The sequence below is a fragment of the Oncorhynchus kisutch genome, linkage group LG21, assembly GCF_002021735.2.
Source record: "Oncorhynchus kisutch isolate 150728-3 linkage group LG21, Okis_V2, whole genome shotgun sequence".
Taxonomy (NCBI): Eukaryota; Metazoa; Chordata; class Actinopteri; order Salmoniformes; family Salmonidae; genus Oncorhynchus; species Oncorhynchus kisutch.
In genome coordinates this window covers 1,622,811-1,647,742 of record NC_034194.2, presented here as the reverse complement: position 1 = coordinate 1,647,742, position 24,932 = coordinate 1,622,811, and the positions used below count along the sequence as shown (strand labels likewise).

The window sequence follows — 24,932 nt, the reverse complement described above, 5'->3', positions numbered from 1 at the left end:
TGCAGGTTGATATCTCTCTCTCAATTTCCTCCCTCTCTCTCTGTCTCTCAATCCCCCTCTCTCTCAAAATCCCCCCCTTCTTCAATCCCCCCCCCCCCGCCTCTCAATTTCCCCTCTCCCTCTCTCTCTCTCTCTGAGTCCTGGGAACTTGATGAAATGACATCAGTAATTGATGATAATACAAAAGAGGACACGAGCCCAACATTCTGATGTACATGTAACAACCCATTCATGCTGGTGAAAACAATGTTCTCTCTCTGACTTGCTCGACAAATGACAGAACAAACTAAAATTACTGCACATGCTGGGGCATATATTTGAACCCCCCCATGAGCCCCATCCTGACTGCCCTGTCTAAGCCCTGCTAACATCTAGCTCCCTCTGTAGTTTCCTTCTGTCCAATCAAAATGTTAATGTCCAAATTATGAAATATGATTACCATGTCCTTTAAAGGAATGAAACAAATATGTAAGGGGGCTGTTTAGTGTAAAGTGGTCCTCTGAGGGTTGTGTGTGTGTGTGTTTGCATATGCGTGAGTGTGCATGCATGTGTGCATGGCTGTGCGTGCGTATGCACATGCATTTGTGTATGTGTGACAGTGTCTCTGCATATGGGTATGTAGCAGCTCACCTGAGAGCACAGACTCCAAGGTTATGACCGAGGTCCCATCAGGGAGGGCGCTGTCTCCAACCACGTTTGGGTCATGGGCACTGGGTGACGGGGGGTACACTGCCACTCTGGGGTTGGGCTCCTGCAGCAGCAACTTCTTTGGCACTGGAGAGGGAGGGAAAGTTTGAATTTCAACCCAAATTGATTAGAAAAATATATGATTCTCTACTCCCTGACAGTGAAATAGATAGTGAGAGAGAGGAAAGTTTTAATCTCAAACCGAATACCTCAGCCCAACATACACGGAGTGTACAAAACATTTAGGAACACCTTCCTAATATTTAGTTCTACCCCCTTTTGCCCTCAGAACAGCCTCGATTCGTTGGGACATGGACTCTACAAGGTGTTGAAAGCGTTCCAGAGGAAGGCTGGCCCATGTTGACTTCAATGCTATCCACAGTTGTGTCAAGTTGGCTGGTTGTCCTTTGGGTGGTGGAACATTCTTGATTCACACAGGAAACAGTCGAGCGTGAAAAACCCAGCAGCGTTGCAGTTAACACACTCAAACCGGTACGCCTGGTGTCTTGCCCATTCACCCTCTGAATGGCACACATACACAATCCATGCCTCAATTCTCTCAAGGCTTAAAAATCCTTATTTAACCTGTCTTCTCCCCTTCATCTACACTGATTGAAGTGGATTTAACAGGTGACATCAATAAGGGATCATAGATTTCACCTGCATTCACCTGATCAGTCTGTCATGGAAAGAGCCGTTCTTAATGTTTTGTAAACTCAGTGTATGTCATGTTCTGCCCATGTACAGGGAAACAGAAAGATGAGAGAGACACAGAGCGAGGGGGGGGGGGGTAGAAGGACAAACCAGTGATTCACCCACCAATTCCCGAAAGTTACGCTCCTCTCCCCTCTAACCTCCCCCTCCATACCGCTTCACAACATCCTGTGAGTCAGGGAAAACCTCACTCTCGACCCAGACATACACACAGGACCCACAATGCAACGGGGTCATACATTCCTTCCCCTCACATGTGGTTTTACGAGTCCGACCTGACCGCAATCTCACCGTGTCTGTCCCTATCACGGATGATTTATTGCCTTAAATAAACGTCCGTGTGTCTGTCTGCCCGCCCTCCAATTTCCACTGGCCCGCACAAAAAAAACTACTAAACTCAGCAGTAGCGCAGGCACTAATAATGAAAACTCATACAACAAAAGACAAATTCTAAATGTGATACGGGGAGAAAAAGGGAACATTTGTTTGAAAGGTGTATAAACAAACTGCTCACATTTCCTGAAACATTATTGGGCTGCCCGCCAAGAAAGATACAATAAAAGACCTGGCCCAGATCTCACATAACCCATAGAGGCCTTACTGTCTCTGCAAATTAATTGAAAAGGAAGTACAGAAATATGATCTTTTTCCATAAGTATTCACACCCCTGAGTCATGTTAGAATCACCAGCGATTACAGCTGTACATCTTTCTGAGTAAATCTCTAAGAGCTGGATATCACATTATTATTTTCTAAATTCTTCAAGCTCTGGTTGTTGATCAGCCATTTTCAAGTCTTGCCATCGATTTTGAAGCCAATTTAAGTCCAAACTTTAACTAGGCAACTGATGAACATTCAATGTCGTCTTGGTAAGCAACTCCATTGTATATTTGGCCTTGTGTTTTAGGTTATTGTCCTTCTGAAAGGTTATTTCATCTCCCAGTGTCTGGTAGAAAGTAGACTTGAACCAGGTTTTCCTCTAGGATTTGGTCTGTGCTTAGCTCCATTCCCTTTATTTTTTATCCTGAAACACTCCCCAGTCCTTAAAGCTACAATATGTAACTTTTTGTGCGACCGAGACCAAATTCCCATAGAAATGTGAGTTATATATATTTCATTCATTGAAATCAAGTCTAAGAAGTGGTAGATCTGTTATCTTTGTGCTATTTCTATGCTTACTGTTCTTAAGTTTGAAATACAATATTTTTGGTTATGAAAAATATATTTCTCAACGGTTTAGATGGTACAATGAGTCTCTACACTAGACTTGCTTGTTTTGTCACATAAATTGAAATTAAGTGAACTATTAGAAATTTAAGCAACCAGGAAATGGTGGAGCAATTTCTGCATAGTGCACCTTTAACAATTATAAGCATACCCATAACATGATGCAGCCACTTGAAAATATAGAGAGTGTTATGCCTGTATCTTTGTAGTGACTGGGTATATTGATACACCATCCAAAGTGTAATTAATAACCGTTCCTAAAGGGATATTCAATGTCTGTTTAATTTGACCCATCTACCAATAGGTGCCCTACTTTGCAAGGCATTGGTAAACCTCCCTGTTCTTTGTGGTTGAATCTGTGTTTGTAATTCACTGCTCAACTGAGGGAACTTACTGATTTTTGTATGTATGGGGTACAGAGATGAGGTAGTCATTCCAAAATCAACTTAAACACTATTATTGTCCATTCAGCGTATGATGTGACAGTTTTACTCCTGAACTTATTTAGGCTTGCCATAACAAAGGAGTTGAAAACGTATTGAATAAAGGTTCAGCTTTTCATTTTTTATTCATTTGTAAACATTTCTCAAAAACACCAATCCACGTTGACACTATGGGGTGTTGTGTGTAGTGCAGTGATACAACATCTCAATTGAATCTGTTAAATTCAGGATGTAACACAACAACATATGGGAAAAGTCCAGGGGTGTGAACTTTCTGAAGGCTCTGTATAACCCCCCAAAAATTAAATTAGATTTGTCACAAGCTTCTTAAACAACAGATGTAGACTAACAGTGAAATGCTTACTTAAGGGGCCTTCCCAACAATGCAGAGAGAAAAAAATTTAATATTAGAAAAATAAGAACACGAGGAATAAATACATACATACTGTGCACGCTCATATATAACCTGAAGCATGCAGTACCAAATCTTATATAACCTCAAATATACAGTAGTGTGCACGCTCATATATAACCTGAAGCATGCAGTACCAAATCTTATATAACCTCAAATATACAGTAGTGTGCACGCTCATATATAACCTGAAGCATGCAGTACCAAATCTTATATAACCTCAAATATACAGTAGTGTGCACGCTCATATATAACCTGAAGCATGCAGAACCAATCTTATATAACCTCAAATATACAGTAGTGTGCACGCTCATATATAACCTGAAGCATGCAGTACCAAATCTTATATAACCTCAAATATACAGTAGTGTGCACGCTCATATATAACCTCAAGCATGCAGTACCAAATCTTATATAACCTCAAATATACAGTACTGTACACACTCATATATAACCTCAAACATACAGTACTCATATACCACCTCAATCATGCAGTACCCACCCTTATATAACCTCAAATATACAGTACTCATATATAACCTCAAACATACAGTACACACTCATATATAACCTGAAGCATGCAGTACCCACTCCTATAGAACCTCAAATATACCGTACTCATATATAACCTCAAATATACAGTACTGTACACACTCTTATAGAACCTAAAATATACAGTACTCATATATAACCTGAAGCATTTAGTACCCACTCTTATATAACCTCAAATATACAGTACTCATATATAACCTCAAACATACAGTACAGTACACACTCATATATAACCTGAAGCATGCAGTACCCACTCTTATAGTACCTCAAATATACCGTACTCATATATAACCTCAAATATACAGTACTGTACACACTCACATAACCTCAAATATACAGTACTCATATATAACCTCAAACATACAGTACACACTCATATATAACCTGAAGCATGCAGTACCCACTCCTATAGAACCTCAAATATACCGTACTCATATATAACCTAAAATATACAGTACTGTACACACTCTTATAGAACCTAAAATATACAGTACTCATATATAACCTGAAGCATTTAGTACCCACTCTTATATAACCTCAAATATACAGTACTCATATATAACCTCAAACATACAGTACACACTCATATATAACCTGAAGCATGCAGTACCCACTCCTATAGGACCTCAAATATACCGTACTCATATATAACCTCAAATATACAGTACTGTACACACTCTTATAGAACCTAAAATATACAGTACTCATATATAACCTGAAGCATTTAGTACCCACTCTTATATAACCTCAAATATACAGTACTCACTCATATATAACCTGAAGCATGCAGTACCCACTCTTATAGAACCTCAAATATACCATACTCATATATAACCTGAAGCATTTAGTACCCACTCTTATATAACCTCAAATATACAGTACTGTACACACTCATATAACCTCAAGCATGCAGTGCCCACTCTTATATAACCTTAAACATACAGTACACACTCATATATAACCTGAAGCATGCAGTACCCACTCCTATAGGACCTCAAATATACCGTACTCATATATAACCTCAAATATACAGTACTGTACACACTCATATAACCTCAAGCATGCAGTGCCCACTCTTATATAACCTTAAACATACAGTACTCATATAACCTCAAACATACAGTACACACTCATATATAACCTGAAGCATGCAGTACCCACTCTTATAGTACCTCAAATATACCGTACTCATATATAACCTCAAATATACAGTACTGTACACACTCACATATAACCTCAAATATACAGTACTCATATAACCTCCAGCATGCAGTACCCACTCTTATATAACCTCAAATATACAGTACTGTACACACTCATATAACCTCAAACTTACAGTACTCACTCATATATAACCTCAAACATACCGTACTCATATATAACCTCAAACATACCGTACTCATATATAACCTCAAACATACAGTATACACTATAAACTAGAACTATTAATTAACTATCTGTCATGCTATAGAGCATGTTCAACAGTGATCTCAGTTTCACCCTTTTGAAGATCCTTACAACAGAACTCTGTACATTGTAGAGTATTGTTCACCACAAACAAAGCTTCAACCATCACCTCAGTTGTCCTTTTCTGAAGGCCTTTACAGAATGATGTTTTCCTGTCAAACGTTCAGGCTCCCATTCAGTCCATTCATTTCAACTTGAACTGTTTCAAAGGCTGTGTGGAAACCGTGGTAGAGGTGTATATAGGGCTAGCCACAAATTGAGATGAAAGACAATCTTGCAGTGGTAACGCAATGATATAATGATGACCTATGTTGTAGGTGAAATGTGCAACAGTAACGTTGAACACTCAGTCGCAAAACTCCATAGACTGCAGAAAACTAAGAAAACATTTAGAAAAAAAGAGCTCAGCTGAATCTTACTCCAGCCCCAACCCTCCCCCATCTACCATATGGAGTGTTGGGGGGGGGGGGGCAAGACCAACCCTACCATTAGCAACGCGCTTTCCCCACCCACTGGAGGATCTGTCTTTTTCAGCCATCTAGAATATTACCTGTGTTTGAGAGGTGCAAAATCTCATTTAAATGATGGATGTCATTTCAATCTTGCTGGATTGATTGCTTTAATTTGACTCCTGCGACTCTTTCATACTCTTGCTTCTGCCTGTCGACTTTTTTCACAGAAATGTTTGTAATGACCTGTCAAACACACAAACACGCAAACAATATAAAGTATGTATAGATAGGTGTAATCTAGAGCCAAGCGTGTTGATTTCTTTTATCTGAGGGTATTCTGCTATTGACACCATTTTGAAACAGAACATGACAACAGGAGTAATTAACGAGGCAGGTGAGTGTAGGTAGGCGTGGGACAGGGCAGGTTTGTGGTGGTTGATGCCTGGTCCACACCTTTATGTTAATTTATTCATATATGCGCATACACCCAGTGTATTTATGCAAAAAAGGCACATCATATTTTTTGTTTAACAAAAAAAAGTGAAATTTGACATACATTTAAGACCTGAATTCCCACCAAAATCCATTATTTGTCCGTGCCAGTCAATATCTGATGGATACATTTTTTTTTAAAAATGTGCAGTATCTTCCTTCATCTATTGTCCAACTATACATTTATTAGAATTGTTTTTAAAACCTGAACAATTTTGATGACCATTGCTACCACCATACGCAAATCAGCAGAATGGGGAAAATAGTGAGAGGGAGAGAAATATGATTCCTGGCCTCCCCCTCCCTCCCCTGTCCTCTCTCATCAGTCTGACACACTAATCATGGGTCGGCCCCTCCCCCCAACTTCATTACAGGGCCCTGATTGGTCCTAATTGGCAGCACATGTAGCCTCAGGTCACAGCTGGGAGACGATGGGTGATGATGGCCCGACTGTCACTTAGTGAACACACACAGACGTGCATGTACACACACACACACACGTTCTTACGTATGTACCTACGCACGCACACACTTTCAACACTCCCAATTTCACAAACCCACTCATTCTTATATTCCTGTTCACACAAAAAGATAATGCATTAGAATTCACACGACAACAACACACATGATGACTGTGAATTCTTAGTGTGCTGACAGTGCTGACTACTAGGAATCAGCAAGGACCACATTTTAAACAACTGTCGGTTGTATGGGAAATAATGGTCAACAGAAAAACTACTTGACTTGGACTGTTGGATGCAGCCAACAACACTTAACATATTGCCAAGCAATATAGATCCAGCACGAGCGAGAAAGAGTGTTTTTGAGTTTTATTCCAATGTGAATCTGTGTGTTTAAGTGTTTGTGTGCGTCTGTATGTGGTGTGTGACACAGTGAGGAACACAGAGCATAAATCTCTCCAACGACGCTGCCAGTTCTGAAATGACACAGTCGCAAAAAACCTCCAACTTCCCAAAACATCGATCCTACCTTCTAATTCCCTTCTCTATCGGTGCAGCCCATTCTGGAACACCACAGGGAGTGGGAATATTAGACAGGAGAATGCGAAAGAGAGAGAGCTCAGCGTTCAACACCATAGTGCCCACTAAGCTAAAGACCCTGGGACTAAACACCTCCCTCTGCAACTGGATCCTAGACTTCCTGATGGGCCGCCCCCAGGTGGTAAGGGAAGGTAACAACACATCTGCCACGCTGATCCTTAACACTGGGGCCCCTCAAGGGTGTGTACTTAGTTCCCTCCTCTATTCCCTGCTCACCCACGACTGCGTGGCCAAACAGGCCCCCATTCACATCTACGGGGCTGTAGTGGATCGAGTCAAGAGTTTCATGTTCCTTGGTGTCCACATGACCAACAAACTATCATGGTCCAAACACACAACAGTCGGGCACGACAAAATCTTTTCCCCATCAGGAGACTGAAAAGATTTGGGATGGGTCCCCAGATCCTCAAAAAGATATACAGCTGCACCATCGGGAGCATCCTGACCGGTTGCATCACCACTTGGTATGGCAACTGCTCAGCATCTGACCATAAGGCGCTACAGAGGGTAGTGCGTATGGCCCAATACATCACTGTGGCCAAGCTTCCTGCCATCCAGGACCTATATACTAGGCGGTGTCAGAGGAAAGCCCATAAAATTGTCAGGACTCCTGTCACCCAAGTTCTCTGCTACCGCAAGGCAAGCGGTACCGGAGCGCCAAGTCTCGGACCAAAAGGCTCCTCAACAGTTTCTACCTACAAATCAAATCAAATCAAATTTATTTATATAGCCCTTCGTACATCAGCTGATATCTCAAAGTGCTGTACAGAAACCCAGCCTAAAACCCCAAACAGCAAGCAATGCAGGTGGAGAAGCACAGTGGCTAGGAAAAACTCCCTAGAAAGGCCAATACCTAGGAAGAAACCTAGAGAGGAACCAGGCTATGTGGGGTGGCCAGTCCTCTTCTGGCTGTGCCGGGTGGAGATTATAACAGAACATGGTCAAGATGTTCAATGTTCATAAATGACCAGCATGGTCGAATAATAATAAGGCAGAACAGTTGAAACTAGAGCAGCAGCACAGTCAGGTGGAAGTTGAAACTATAAGACTGCTGAACAATTAATCAAATGGCCACTGGACATTTACATTGACCACTCCCTCCATTTCTTTTGTACACTGCTACTACTCGCTGTTTATTATCTATGCATAGTCACATCACCCGTCCTACATGTCCAAATTACCTCAAATAACCTGTACCCCCACACACTGACTCAGTACCGGTACCCCCTGTATATAGCCTCCACACTGACTCAGTACCGGTACCCCCTGTATATAGTCTCGTTATTGTTATGTTACTGTGTTACTTTTTATAATTTTTTTACTTTAGCTTATTAGATAAATATTTTTCTTAACTCTTCTTGAACTGCACTGTTGGTTAAGGGCTTATAAGTAAGCATTTCACGGTAAGGTCTGCACTTGTTGTATTCAGCATTTCACGGTAAGGTCTGCACTTGTTGTATTCAGCATTTCACGGTAAGGTCTGCACTTGCTGTATTCAGCATTTCACGGTAAGGTCTGCACTTGCTGTATTCAGCATTTCACGGTAAGGTCTGCACTTGTTGTATTCAGCATTTCACGGTAAGGTCTGCACTTGTTGTATTCAGCATTTCACGGTAAGGTCTGCACTTGTTGTATTCAGCATTTCACGGTAAGGTCTGCACTTGTTGTATTCAGCATTTCACGGTAAGGTCTGCACTTGTTGTATTCAGCATTTCACGGTAAGGTCTGCACTTGTTGTATTCAGTATTTCACGGTAAGGTCTGCACTTGCTGTATTCAGCATTTCACGGTAAGGTCTGCACTTGTTGTATTCAGCATTTCACGGTAAGGTCTGCACTTGTTGTATTCAGCATTTCACGGTAAGGTCTGCACTTGTTGTATTCAGCATTTCACGGTAAGGTCTGCACTTGTTGTATTCAGCATTTCACGGTAAGGTCTGCACTTGTTGTATTCGGAGCATTTGACAAATAACGTTTGATTTGATTTGAGAGAGAGAAAGGAAAAAAGAGAGGGGCAGAGAGAGGGATCAGAATGGTTACTGGAGGCAACCCTAGAGTGTGTCTAACACTAGACTGTGTTGATACTGGCACAGCTATGGCTTGTTTTTCCTGGACTCAGGAGCACAGCAGTGGGCGTGTGCATAATGCAGAGGAGTACTATAGTAACGCACTATGCTGACTGGTGCAGAACACAACAACACTATGACAAAGCTGTTCTCTGAGCCAGAGGAGTACTATAGTAATGCACTATGCTTACTGGTGCAGAACACAACAACACTATGACAAAGCTGTTCTCTGAGCCAGAGGAGTACTATAGTAAGGCACTATGCTGACTGGTGCAGAACACAACAACACTATGACAAAGCTGTTCTCTGAGCCAGAGGAGTACTATAGTAAGGCACTATGCTGACTGGTGCAGAACACAACAACACTATGACAAAGCTGTTCTCTGAGCCAGAGGAGTACTATAGTAACGCACTATGCTGACTGGTGCAGAACACAACAACACTATGACAAAGCTGTTCTCTGAGCCAGAGTAGTACTATAGTAAGGCACTATGCTGACTGGTGCAGAACACAACAACACTATGACAAAGCTGTTCTCTGAGCCAGAGGAGTACTATAGTAAGGCACTATGCTGACTGGTGCAGAACACAACAACACTATGACAAAGCTGTTCTCTGAGCCAGAGGAGTACTATAGTAAGGCACTATGCTGACTGGTGCAGAACACAACAACACTATGACAAAGCTGTTCTCTGAGCCAGAGGAGTACTATAGTAAGGCACTATGCTGACTGGTGCAGAACACAACAACACTATGACAAAGCTGTTCTCTGAGCCAGAGGAGTACTATAGTAACGCACTATGCTGACTGGTGCAGAACACAACAACACTATGACAAAGCTGTTCTCTGAGCCAGAGGAGTACTATAGTAAGGCACTATGCTGACTGGTGCAGAACACAACAACACTATGACAAAGCTGTTCTCTGAGCCAGAGTAGTACTATAGTAAGGCACTATGCTGACTGGTGCAGAACACAACAACACTATGACAAAGCTGTTCTCTGAGCCAGAGGAGTACTATAGTAACTATGAATTAGTCACTTTTCCATTTTTAGCAGACCATTTCATCAAAAGCGACATAGTCATTTTACATAGAGGTGGTCCCGGGAATCAAACCCACTATCCTGGAGTTGCAAGCGCCATACTACAAAGGGCCATAACTCCCTATAGTAACAGCCTGACCAAGACCATGTCGTTCGAAAAGTTGCTTCTCCATCACCTGAAGCTCACTAGCACAAGATGACTTATTGGGAGAAGCAAAAACAGTGATACAGGATCTGCGTTATTCATTGTGGTCCAAAAAGCCAAACTGATCCAATTACTGTAGATCACAGAGAGCTACCGCTGAACCGCTGCAATGCGGAGAAGGACATTCATTCTACGAGAGAGAGAATGAGTACAGAAGGAAAGAGAGAGAAGTGTGTAAGAGAGGAGGAAGAGGAGAATGAAAGGAAGAGGGAGGGGAGATTGGCAGCTGAGCATGGCGGACAGAGACACACACACACACACACAATAACTCACAGCTAATAGCATTCCAGAGGAATGACATAGGCTAGGTTAACAGGGTAGGAGCCTGAGGTGTTGAAATAGTACTCTTCTTTTATCCCGTTTTTTCTTGTCACCCTCCCTTCTTCCATCCATCTCTCCCTCTGCCACTCACCCCAGCAATTCCTATGTTTTCAGAGAGTCAGAAAGTCTCACCGGGGCATTTGTTTTCGGCACGTTTTAACAGTGTCCAGCTGACAGGAGTTGATTGGGGCAGCGCGTGTGTGTGTTTTGGGGGTGGATGGGCCGAGCATAGGTGGTATGAGAGACGGAGAAACAAGATGGAGGGAGGAGCCTTAAGTTTAGAGGTGGGGGTAGTTATGAATAAGGATCGGGGTAGTGTGTGCATTTGTGTGTGTGTGTGGTTTTGTGGATATACGGACCTATATGACCCTAGCCAAGCTTTGGCATGAACCTTGTGTTTATTCCCCCTCCATCTATCATAGCACTCACACTGTGACAATGTGTGTGTATATGTGTGTGTCTGAGCGTATGTGTGTCTCTGTGTATGTCTGCATCAGTATGTATGAGTGTTTGTGCGTGTGTTCATGTCTGCATTAGTGTGTGTGTGAACGTCTGCATTAGTATGTGTGTGAGGGCATGACACACTCATTACACACTCCTTCTCGTTGTGTGTGTATACATACATCAGCACCTTCACAGGTTTCTGGACTGGGTCATTTGAGCAGTACCGGGGTCCAATGATGAATTAATCTACTGGGCTGTCTTGACCCTTTTAGGTGAAGGAATGTGTTTTGGCTGTGATCAAAAGGCTAAACATGGAGACTGGTGAAAGCACTCGGCTTTTAGGGACCGATATCCCCTACCATATAGGCAAGGAAGGCCCCCGTCTAAAACGTGTTGGCTTCAAAAGGCTACAATTCTGTTGCCTGGGTGGTGCTTTGTAAGGCCTTTGATCCCCACCTGGAAATCAACTGAGGTGAAAGACTGACCTATTGTACTATGGTCTGACCTTGGACTCATAACCGGTGGTATAAGTCGGGTGCATTCCAGGATGGAGCAAGAGGAGAGTTTACCCTACCTCCAATATACACACACAGCTGTGCCCCCTGCCCTGGATTCAATTGCATAGTATTTTTTCTCTCCAAATGCTATATTGCATATCACACATCCCTTTGGCTGTGAGCACGAGAAAACACACACATAAGTACACACACACACACACACACACAGATCCACACAGACACACACAGCATAGACCATAGCTACTCCCACTCCACTATAATCATTTCTCCCGTTCCATGATCCCAGCTGTTTTAGTCATTGAACCTTTATTTAACTAGGCAGGTCAAGAACAAATTCGTATTTACAATGACGGCATTCACTACACTACACTTCTGAAACACAGTTGCTGCCATTAAAGGGATACTTCGGGTTTTGGGTAATGAGGCCTTTTATCTACTTCCCCAGAGTCAGATGGATTTGTGGATACCATTTTTATTTCTCCTTGTCCTGTAACTTTACAGGTAGTTTTGAGAACCAATGCTATTTAGCGTTAGCGCAATAATGGAAGTCTAAGGGTATCTGCTCGTATGATAGCAGATAGCACAGTGACTGGAAGTCTATGGGTATCTGCTCGTATGATAGCAGATAGCACAATAATGGAAGTCTATGGGTATCTGCTCGTATGATAGCAGATAGCACAATAATGGAAGTCTATGGGTAACTCAAGTTAGCAATTCCGCTAGCGCTAGTTAGCAACTTCCTTCAAACTGCACCCAGAGACATAAAAAAGGTATCCATGAGTTCATCTGACTCTGGGGAAAATCCTGAAGTTCAAGAATCATACACCAAAATAGTTGACCCGTTGACGTAATAAAGCGCTTGAAAATGACACGATTTTAGAGTCCCGTAGACCTCCCAAACAGAACACACACAAATTGGACAAACATCTCTCACACACACACAAATTCCATGTATTATAGTGGACTACATATAGGGATTAGGGTGCCATTTCAGACACAACTAGTGTCCTCACTCCCCATGAACTTTGACCCCTCTCCAAACCAAACGACCTATCCAAACAGTGGCTTGGCGGGGTTAACTGTTTGTGTTTCATTCTCTTTATTGGGCTGGTGTGGGAGACAGAGAGGAAGGAGGCTACTGTAACTGAGTCAGCACTCTCATGATCTGGCGTGTCCGCTCGCTCGGTGGGTCAACAAGGATGTGCCTAAAATGCCATGACATCAAAGTGTGCCTCGCCCTGAACTCACTCTCCCTCGTATCAGGCTAATATATGAGCTCATCACACAAGTCCAATTTATCCATTCTGTAAGTCACTTCGTATCAAACGTTTCTTATTGAGAGCTCCTGATGGTGGTAAAACAAGGCTTTCATTAGCTGACATAAATGTGAAGGAAATTAAGGCAAAGACGATGTGGAGCTTGTTCAGTCTGATGTTGTTGGCTTCCTCTAACCCAAACAAGTCATTATCTTTAGAGCGAGCCGACAGCTGAGACATGAATGAGACGAGAATAAAGCTTGCTACAAAGTTCACAGCCTCTGAGCAGTGATATTCTGCGTTCCATTGTGACATACAGTACTCAATATCAGCCAATCAAATGAGGTTAATAAATATGTAATAATGGGCCTTTCGGCCAACAGGGTTAATGCGCTTATAATTATTTTTTATTTATTTAACCTTTATTTACAGTGGGGCAAAAAAAGTATTTAGTCAGCCACCAATTGTGCAAGTTCTCCCAATAAAAATATGAGAGAGGCCTGTAATTTTCATCGTAGGTACACTTCAACTATGACAGACAAAATGAGATTCTTTCCCCCCAGAAAATCACATTGTAGGATTTTTAATGAATTAATTTGCAAAGTATGGTGGAAAATAACTATTTGGTCACCTACAAACAAGCAAGATTTCTGGCTCTCACAGACCTGTAACTTCTTCTTTAAGAGGCTCCTCTGTCCTCCACTCGTTACATGTATTAATGGCACCTGTTTGAACTTGTTATCAGTATAAAAGACACCTGTCCACAACCTCAAACAGTCACACTCCAAACTCCACTATGGCCAACACCAAAGAGCTGTCAAAGGACACCAGAAACAAAATTGTAGACCTGCACCAGGCTGGGAAGGCTGAATCAGCAATAGGTAAGCAGCTTGGTTTGAAGAAATCAACTGTGATAGCAATTATTAGGAAATGGAAGACATACAAGACCACTGACAATCTCCCTCGATCTGGGGCTCCACGCAAGATCTCACCCCGTGGGGTCAAAATGATCACAAGAACGGTGAGCAAAAATCCCAGAACCACATGGGGATAGTGAATGACCTACAGAGAGCTGGGACCAAAGTAACAAAGCCTACCATCAGTAACACACAACGCCGCCAGGGACTCTAATCCTGCAGTGCCAGACGTGTCCCCCTGCTTAAGCCAGTGCATGTCCAGGCCCGTCTGAAGTTTGCTAGAGGGCATTTGGATGATCCAGAAGATTGGGAGAATGTCATATGGTCAGATAAAACCAAAATATAACTTTTTGGTAAAAACTCAACTCGTTGTGTTTGGAGGATAAAGAATGCTGAGTTGCATCCAAAGAACACCATGCCTACTGTGAAGCATTGGGGTGGAAACATCATGCTTTGGGGCTGTTTTTCTGCAAAGGGACCAGGACGACTGATGAATGGGGCCATGTATCGTGAGATTTTGAGTGAAAACCTCCTTCCATCAGCAAGAGCATTGAAGATGAAACATGGCTGGGTCTTTCAGCATGACAATGATCCCAAACACACCGCCCGGGCAACGAAGGAGTGGCTTCGTGAGAAGCATTTCAAGGTCCTGGAGTGGCCTAGCCAGTCTCCAGATCTCAACCCCATAGAAAATCTTTGGAGGGAGTTGAAAGTCCGTGTTGCCCAGCAACAGCCCCAAAACATCACTGCTCTAGAGGAGATCTACATGGAGGAATGGGCCAAAATACCAGTAACAGTGTGTGAAAACCTTGTGAAGGCTTACAGAAAACGTTTGACCTGTCATTGCCAACAAAGGGTATATAACAAAGTATTGAGATAAACTTTTGTTATTGACCAAATACTTATTTTCTACCATAATTTGCAATTAAATTCATAAAAAATCCTACAATGTTATTTTCTGGATTTTTTTCCCTCATTTTGTCTGTCATAGTTGAAGTGTACCTATGATGAAAATTACAGGCCTCTCTCATCTTTTTAAGTGGGAGAACTTGCACAATTGGTGGCTGACTAAGTACTTTTTTGCACCACTGTAACTAGGCAAGTCTGTTGTCTCAGTTGTTGAATCTTGTTATGTTCATGCAAACATTTACACGTTACGTTTGCTGAAAATAAACTCGGTTGACAGTGAGAGGACATTTCTTTTTTTTGCTGAGTGTAGTATACCTCCTACTCTACATACCATTTTCTTTCTCCAAATACTGTCTATACACACCACATATGTATATTATTGATTCCTACACATGCTCACTCTAATATATCTACTTTGGAAGGTTATTTCTTGATTTCTTGTTTTGATTGCTTCAATTAATTGTGTTGTATTTGCGAGACATTCTACTGCACTGTTGGAGCTAGTTAAATATAGGCATTTCGCTGAACCTGCTTATCTGTGTAAGCAACAAATAAACATAGATTTGATTTGATCCATGTACATGAAGCCGTGTTGGTTGGGAATTTTGGGGAGGTGCACGGCAGCCTGTGCGTCCACCGCAGACGGTGGTATCAGACGCAGGGTAGCTATGTCACAATGGGCCGCCGGACGATCGTGGCTTTGGACTCCGAAAAAGCCTTTACACAGCTATGGACTCTCTATTGAGCTAGAATGAGAGCCAGTGGAGACATTAATGAGGCATGAATGAACTCAACAGAGATGCTAGTTCTAGGTCCCAAGAAACAAAGAATGCGGAGGTCGGATCTGACAATGAATCTCTGCTTGTACATTAGTTTCAAATAAAACCGTGAAAGACCTTGGCATTACTCTGGACCCTGATCTCTCTTTTGACAACCATATCAAATTCAAAAGTGGCCTTTTTCCATCTTCGCAACATTGTAAAAATGGTGTCCTTTGTGATCTCTAAGTCTCTCTCTTTCACCTCCCGGAGTACCTGGCCCGAGACCATGCCTCAGGACTACTTCGCCTGACGACTCCCGGCTGTCCCCGTAACCAGTCCACCTGATCGTGCTGCTGATCCAGTTGCTGCTGATCCAGTTGCTGCTGATCCAGTTGCTGCTGTTCTATGTTCTGCCTCCCCCACTCAGCTATGAAAAGCCTACTTACATTTACTCCTGAGGTGCTAACCTGTTGCACCTTCTACAACCACTGTGATTATTATTTTACCCTGCTGGTCATCTATCTATCTTAACGAACCATCTGGCCTTAATGACCATCTACTCTTATAATCTCCCCCCGGCACAGCCAGAAGAGGACTGGCCACCCCTCAGAGCCAGGTTCCTCTCTAGGTTTCTTCCTAGGTTCCTGTCTTTCTGGGGAGTTTTTCGTAGTCACCCCTCAGAGCCTGGTTCCTCTCTAGGTTTCTTCCTAGGTTCCTGTCTTTCTAGGGAGTGTTTCCTAGCCACTGTGCTTCTACATCTGAATTGCTTGCCTTTTGGGGGTTTTAGGCTTGGTTTCTGTACAGCACTTTGTGACATCAGCTGATGTAAAAAGTGCTTTATAAATACATTTGATTGATTTAACTCTACTCAACTCTATTGGCCTATTCGGACCGAGGTAGTCAGCTATCTTTATCAAGAGCAGCTGTGCCATGAGAAAACTGTACATGGGACTTGAATAAGTGGGAGTTAACAGCTGACACATGAATGAGACATGAATAAGTTCAACTCAACAGGCCTGTTGGGACCTAGGGGTTAATAGAGCTAGTCAGACAAAGCAGCAAGTCCAGCTAATATTAGCAAATTGTTCTCTGTAGTCTGTTCTTTGTTTCACTACTCCAAGGTTCTTCCAATGTTCTGTTTTAGTCTATTAAGCATAAATAAGAAAGAATGTCACTTTTAGTCCACACCTGTTGTTTATGAGGCATGTGACAAATGAAATGAAAGGTGATTACCGGCAGAAGTAAACTGTATCTGCGCTATCATCTTTTTCCGTTTGTGACGTTACCACAGACAGTCATAGAATGCTGGCTGTCCACATTCTCTCTCCATCACTCTCTTTCCCCCTGCATCTCTCTCTCTTACATCTATCTATCACCTTGGTGGCATCTGATGCATCCAAACAAAACAAGAAAAAACACATTTCAGAAAGAACTTTGTCAATCAGTTGTGACGTTTCGAATCCCGTTTCAAATCCCGCAGCCAGGACCCAGACAAATCCCGCAGCCAGAACCCAGACAAATCCGGCAGCCAGATCCCAGACAAATCCCACAGCCAGATCCCAGACAAATCCCGCAGCCAGATCCCAGACAAATCCCGCAGCCAGGACCCAGACAAATCCCGCAGCCAGAACCCAGACAAATCCGGCAGCCAGATCCCAGACAAATCCCACAGCCAGATCCCAGACAAATCCCGCAGCCAGATCCCAGACAAATCCCGCAGCCAGAACCCAGGCAAATCCCGCAGCCAGAACCCAGACAAATCCCGCAGCCAGATCCCAGAAAAATCCCGCAGCCAGATCCCAGACAAATCCCGCAGCCAGAACCCAGGCTCTTCTGATCAAATCACTAAGGTTTCCTGGATACTGTAGTTGCAGATAGACATGCTTTATCAAGTGTGGCCCTATGTAATCATGGTTTCAGTCAAGTTTGGCTCATCTATTCTTTTCTGGTTTTCTGAGGAAAAAAACATTGAGGCATGACAAGGTGAAAAGTGCATAGTTTCTAGGCCTCTCTACACTACAATAGCAGGTTACCACAATGGTTGAAGAATGACAAATCATGTCTGTGACTTCATGGGGTCATTGCGTCCAGCTCATGTGTCTTTCTGGCTGGTAGTACAGGTATACAGCATATATATACAATATGCAGACCAAATAATAAAATAAAACAACTTCCTGCTTTTACCTTTGGGAACAGGTATACTCAATATGGAGGCCAGTCCACCGTTCACGGAACGTACAATCTATTCTAGTCATTCTATTTCTATGAGTTTAGACATGGTATAAAGTATGAAGTAAGTATAAAGTAAGCCTAGACCTAGCAACAGTATAATCACAGTCACATTCAGAGCAGCACACACATGCAGACCACATCCCCATAAGATTGCCATTCAGTCCAACAGGAGAACCGAACTAGATAAGTTTAGAGATGACACCGTTCTCATATGTCTTAAGCCTTTAATGACATGGCTCCAATTATATCTATAGTTTCCTTATTTTAGGATGTGCAAATTGTTTATCAAGTGCTGTAAGTCAGCCATTTATCCCCCAGGTAGGAACTCCAGGGTGTATTCATTAGTTCACACAGTAGGGAAATGTTGTGCTACAGAAAACATGTCGCACAGAAAATGTGAGGTTCATATTGGACAAGATCAGCACACTCAATTCAGTTTGGTTCTTAGTGAATCCACCCCATATGTATGTCTGAGGTTTATACCCCAGGTATACTTTAGAATAACACTAAGTACTGTAACAGCTGTCTCCTATCTCTCTCATCCACCTCTGGTTTATGTCTGAGGTTCATACCCCAGGTATACTTTAGAATAACACTAAGTACTGTAACAGCTGTCTCCTATCCCTCTCATCCACCTCTGGTTTATGTCTGAGGTTCATACCCCAGGTATACTTTAGAATAACACTAAGTACTGTAAGGGAAGACCCCCCTGAAGTGGACAAAAATGAATGGCAACACATTGGCACCGTACGAACCATATACACATTGGACAATACCACCCAATTGGACGCCAATTCGTGCAAAGTTGATGGCAAATGTCATATGGCTATTGCCAGTTGTAACACTTCAAAAATCCAACAGGGGGTGAGTGCGCTACACCGTGGTTTTTCATATTGGAAATGGACATCAAGTCAACATCCAAAAGCAAAATTTTGAAAAAATGATTTTTTTGTCAAAAATTATCACCCCTTAAAAAAGTGCTTTCTGGACCGTTTTTCGAAATTCTTTCTTTTTTTTTTTTACATGCGCATAAGAAATATGTTTTGTCCATTTACAATGTGATTTCATAGGAAGTCAAAAGTCAAAAGTCAAAAAAGTCAAAATTTAGTAAAAAACTTCACACACCCTTAAAAAAGTGCTTTCTGGACCGTTTTTCAAAATTCTTTTGATTTTTTTGTCAATTACACATGTGTAAGAACTGTATGAATATACTTTTGTCCAATTTTATTAGCATATATATTTATTTTTTTTACATGCGCATAAGAAATATGTTTTGTCCATTTACAATGTGATTTCATAGGAAGTCAAAAGTCAAAAGTCAAAAATGTAAAAATGTTGTAAAAAACTTCACACACCCTTAAAAAAGTGCTTTCTAGACCGTTTTTCAAAATTCTTTCCATTTTTGTGTCAATTACACATGTATAAGAACTGTATCAACATACTTTTGTCCAATTTTATTAGCCAAATTTTTATTTTATTTTTACATGCGCATAAGAAATATGTTTTGTCCATTTACAATGTGATTTCATATGAAGTCAAAAGTCGAAAATTTGAACTTTTTTAAAAACTTATCACCCTCGTAAAAAAGTTCTTTCTGGACCGTTTTTCGAAATTGTTTCAATTTTTTGTCAATTCATCATGTGTTTTTTTGGGGCCAAATACCATAAGAAATTTGACATGCTCAAAAATCCTGCAGAAATGCAAAATTGACTGGCCAGATGAACTCGGGATGGCCTGGCAGTGATAGTTGCTCCTTTCCATCGCTCATTGTGTTGACTTCATCATGTCCATTTTGTGATGTTTTTTCACTGTTTAATCATATTGCAAGTGTACGGGCATTTGCAATATGGTTCAATGGGCATTTACCATATGAAATTTGACATGCTCAAAAATCCTGCAGAAATGCAAAATTGACTGGCCAGATGAACTCGGGATGGCCTGGCAGTGATAGTTGCTCCTTTCCATTGCTCATTGTGTTGACTTCATCATGTCCATTTTGTGATGTTTTTTCACTGTTTAATCATATTGCAAGTGTACGGGCATTTGCAATATGGTTCAATGGGCATTTACCATATGAAATTTGACATGCTCAAAACTCCTGCAGAAATGCAAAATTGACTGGCCAGATGAACTCGGGATGGCCTGACAGTGATAGTTGCTCCTTTCCATTGCTCATTGTGTTGACTTCATCATGTCCATTTTGTGATGTTTTTTCACTGTTTAATCATATTGCAAGTGTACGGGCATTTGCAATATGGTTCAATGGGCATTTACCATATGAAATTTGACATGCTCAAAAATCCTGCAGAAATGCAAAATTGACTGGCCAGATGAACTCGGGATGGCCTGACAGTGATAGTTGCTCCTTTCCATCGCTCATTGTGTTGACTTCATCATGTCCATTTTGTGATGTTTTTTCACTGTTTAATCATATTGCAAGTGTACGGGCATTTGCAATATGGTTCAATGGGCATTTACCATATGAAATTTGACATGCTCAAAAATCCTGCAGAAATGCAAAATTGACTGGCCAGATGAACTCGGGATGGCCTGACAGTGATAGTTGCTCCTTTCCATCGCTCATTGTGTTGACTTCATCATGTCCATTTTGTGATGTTTTTTCACTGTTTAATCATATTGCAAGTGTACGGGCATTTGCAATATGGTTCAATGGGCATTTACCATATGAAATTTGACATGCTCAAAAATCCTGCAGAAATGCAAAATTGACTGGCCAGATGAACTCGGGATGGCCTGACAGTGATAGTTGCTCCTTTCCATCGCTCATTGTGTTGACTTCATCATGTCCATTTTGTGATGTTTTTTCACTGTTTAATCATATTGCAAGTGTACGGGCATTTGCAATATGGTTCAATGGGCATTTACCATATGAAATTTGACATGCTCAAAAATCCTGCAGAAATGCAAAATTGACTGGCCAGATGAACTCGGGATGGCCTGACAGTGATAGTTGCTCCTTTCCATCGCTCATTGTGTTGACTTCATCATGTCCATTTTGTGATGTTTTTTCACTGTTTAATCATATTGCAAGTGTATGGGCATTTGCAATATGGTTCAATGGGCATTTACCATATGAAATTTGACATGCTCAAAAATCCTGCAGAAATGCAAAATTGACTGGCCAGATGAACTCGGGATGGCCTGACAGTGATAGTTGCTCCTTTCCATCGCTCATTGTGTTGACTTCATCATGTCCATTTTGTGATGTTTTTTCACTGTTTAATCATATTGCAAGTGTACGGGCATTTGCAATATGGTTCAATGGGCATTTACCATATGAAATTTGACATGCTCAAAAATCCTGCAGAAATGCAAAATTGACTGGCCAGATGAACTCGGGATGGCCTGACAGTGATAGTTGCTCCTTTCCATCGCTCATTGTGTTGACTTCATCATGTCCATTTTGTGATGTTTTTTCACTGTTTAATCATATTGCAAGTGTACAGGCATTTGCAATATGGTTCAATGGGCATTTACCATATGAAATTTGACATGCTCAAAAATCCTGCAGAAATGCAAAATTGACTGGCCAGATGAACTCGGGATGGCCTGACAGTGATAGTTGCTCCTTTCCATCGCTCGTTGTGTTGACTTCATCATGTCCATTTTGTGATGTTTTTCACTGTTGAATCATATTGCAAGTGTACGTGCATTGTTGTGCAACTGGTAACCCAAAAATACAAATATGGTGATTTCATTATGTCCATTTGTTTATGTTTTCTTACTTTTGCAAAGTCACTGGCATTTGCAATATGGTTCAATGGGCAGGTACCATCACGAATTTGTCATGCTATAAAAATCCTCAGGGAATGTGAAATTGACTGGCCTGATGAACACAGGATGGCCTGGCAGTGATAGTTGCTCCTTTCCATCGCTCGTTGTGTTGACTTCATCATGTCCATTTTGTGATGTTTTTTCACTGTTTAATCATATTGCAAGTGTACGTGCATTGTTGTGCAACTGGTAACCCAAAAATACAAATATGGTGATTTCATTATGTCCATTTGTTTATGTTTTCTTACTTTTGCAAAGTCACTGGCATTTGCAATATGGTTCAATGGGCAGGTACCATCACGAATTTGTCATGCTATAAAAATCCTGCAGGAATGTGAAATTGACTGGCCCGATGAACTCGGGATGGCTGGGCAGTGATTCTGGTTAATCTCAGTCGCTCGTTAGGGTTGATTTCAGAATGTCACTTTGGTGATGGTACCTCACTGTTTAAACATATTGCAAATGGACAAGAGTCACCAGCAAGTCACCGTCCGTCAGTCAATTAGATATCATTCTGACACCAAACTGATACAAACTGACACCAAACCCACTTTTTCCAACTCGTTTAGTAGCCAACTATCACATACTTCAGAGCTGGCCCAAAATTCACAAAGCCTTCGGTTCAAACCAATAAAAAAACATAAAACACGTAGTTACGTTCTAGCTGCGGGTCCATTTCTTATGTTATGTGTAGGCCTAGCTGAGGCGACCCCGAATCCCAAGTTTCGGCTCGATCGGTCATTTGGTGTCCGAGCAAAACCCTAATTGGTGCTGAAAATCCACTTTTTTCCATGACTTGCTACGGGGTCCTTGAATGAGCTATCGGACAGAAACGTTGGGGTCCGTCTCTATGGAACGAGACGGTCGCAATGCACCTAGTCTTGCGTTTCTGAGACTTTTCTAAATGTCGTCATTTTCGTAACGGTCAAAATGAATTGAAGTCATTGCAAATGTACGAGGCTGTTTCTCGGTCCGAGAACCTTCTAGAGCCACGTAACTCACCACGCACTATTGACCGGAGGTCTAGAACAGGATTCTAAAGTTTCGGAACTCTAGGTCTGACGGTTCTTTTTTAGCTCGAACAAAGCTAACTATTGCAGTCACTGTCTGTCTCTACGCACCCCAATACGTCCCTCCATCCAAGTTGTGTTTTAGGGTGATTTATTTTTCCTTTGAAATTTTATGGGAAAAATGACTGATTTACAGTTCACGGGGGTTGCCTAATCACATATATGAAGTTTTGGAAAGATCTGACTTTTTTAACCCCTCGAAACAGCCCAAGAGACACCAATTATGACACTTCCGGTTGGCACAGGAAGCTATAAATCAACACATATCCTCACTGGGGTATGCTTTTACAGAATCCTGAGTTTTAAGTCCTTACGTTAAGAATTGACTGATTTACACAGGGTTGAATGCACTATGTCTATCAAACTGCAGGCAGGGTATGGATAAACACTTTTAGGGTGATTTTAACCACTTCCGGTTGGTCCAGGAAGCTTAGAATCAACACAGGTAGACCTCGTAGTGGCCTGATGGACTGTCATCGAAGACAGGTTCATACGACATTCATAACCCACATAGGCTTCAGGTTGAATTTAGGGGTGCAGGCAATGTATTCCTATGGGGAGAGAAGTCAATGCAAACTCTTTGAAGTAAACACCCTCTTTTAACTATTAAGGGTTAATGCCACACGGTCAACGTTAGGCTTGCACGGATCGGGAGGACCTTAGGAACGTACCTGAGGTCGAATTGTGCTTCTCACCCTAACGGTTCTCTCACTGTCACCCAAAAGCAAATGACGTTGTGGGGCAGGCTTCATTTTGGGCCTACTTTTCTAATGGTCGCTGCGCCTAGACCGAGCGAGCTACGGTCAAGCGGGATATCTCGTTGAACTCGGCACGGCCTAGAGATTATGTTTATGCCATTGCCTGCTCTCTGTGTCTTTGAGCACCGCACTTTATCACTCCATCCTTGCTGTGTGTGTATGTGAAAGCTTTTCTTTGACATCTGTTGGGAGAAATGACTGATTTACAGTTCATGAGGGTTACCTAGTCACACATATGAAGTTTTGGAGAGATGTGACTTTTCTAACCCTTCAAAACAGACAGTGTGACCCAATTAAAGGCACTTCCGGTTGGCACAGGAAGCTATAAGTAAACACATGTCTTGATTGACATAGAAACTTACAGAATCCTGAGTTTTAAGTCTTTAAGTTAAGAATTGACTGATCTACGATCTACACAGGGTTGAATGTAGTCATTTTCACCTTTGAAGGTTATGTACATCAAAACACCTTTTGGGTTATAACCTGGTTAGGGGTGTTTGGCCTTTAGGCCTGTATGTCCCTTCATCCCATGAGAGAGAGTTTAACTTTTTAAGCCTCTCTGTGTCTTCTTATTCACAATCTTTAAATTTTTGGGTTACCAGATGCACAACAATCAGTATCCATCGTGAAATTTCAAAGTGTCCATAATGCACTCAGGTCACCCCTGACAGAGAGAGGGCCGTAGTAGGGTGTTTCCATAGCGGGCATTAATATCAGAATGACCCTTAAATGCATTTAGGACCATATTTGAATTTTTGGGTTACCAGATGCACGTTTTCAATCACCAGGTGCACGGGTCTATTTCCTCTTGGGTTACCAGATGCACGTTTTCAATCACCAGGTGCACGGGTCTATTTCCTCCTCCAGCACTTGGCTAACAGTCCATAAAGCACCCAGGTCGGCCCTGAGTGAAAGAGGGCCGTAGTAGGGTGCTCCTATAGCGGGCATTAAAATCAGAATGACCCTTAAATGCATTTAGGACCATATTTGAATTTTTGGGTTACCAGATGCACGTTTTCAATCACCAGGTGCACGGCTCTATTTCCTCCTCCAGCACTTGTCTAACAGTCCATAAAGCACCCAGGACGGCCCTGAGTGAAAGAGGGCCGTAGTAGGGTGCTCCTATAGCGGGCA

General features: G+C 42.0%; 1 protein-coding gene across 1 annotated transcript in view; it reads right to left on the bottom strand.

The window, feature by feature from the left end:
* The window catches only part of LOC109886480 (protein eva-1 homolog A), a 136,500-nt gene that overhangs the window by 65,486 nt on the left and 46,082 nt on the right, over positions 1-24,932 (bottom strand). The window contains exon 2 of the mRNA XM_031800869.1: positions 631-774. The gene's annotated coding sequence lies outside the window, so the exon portion shown is untranslated. The remainder of the gene's footprint in view (positions 1-630; positions 775-24,932) is intronic.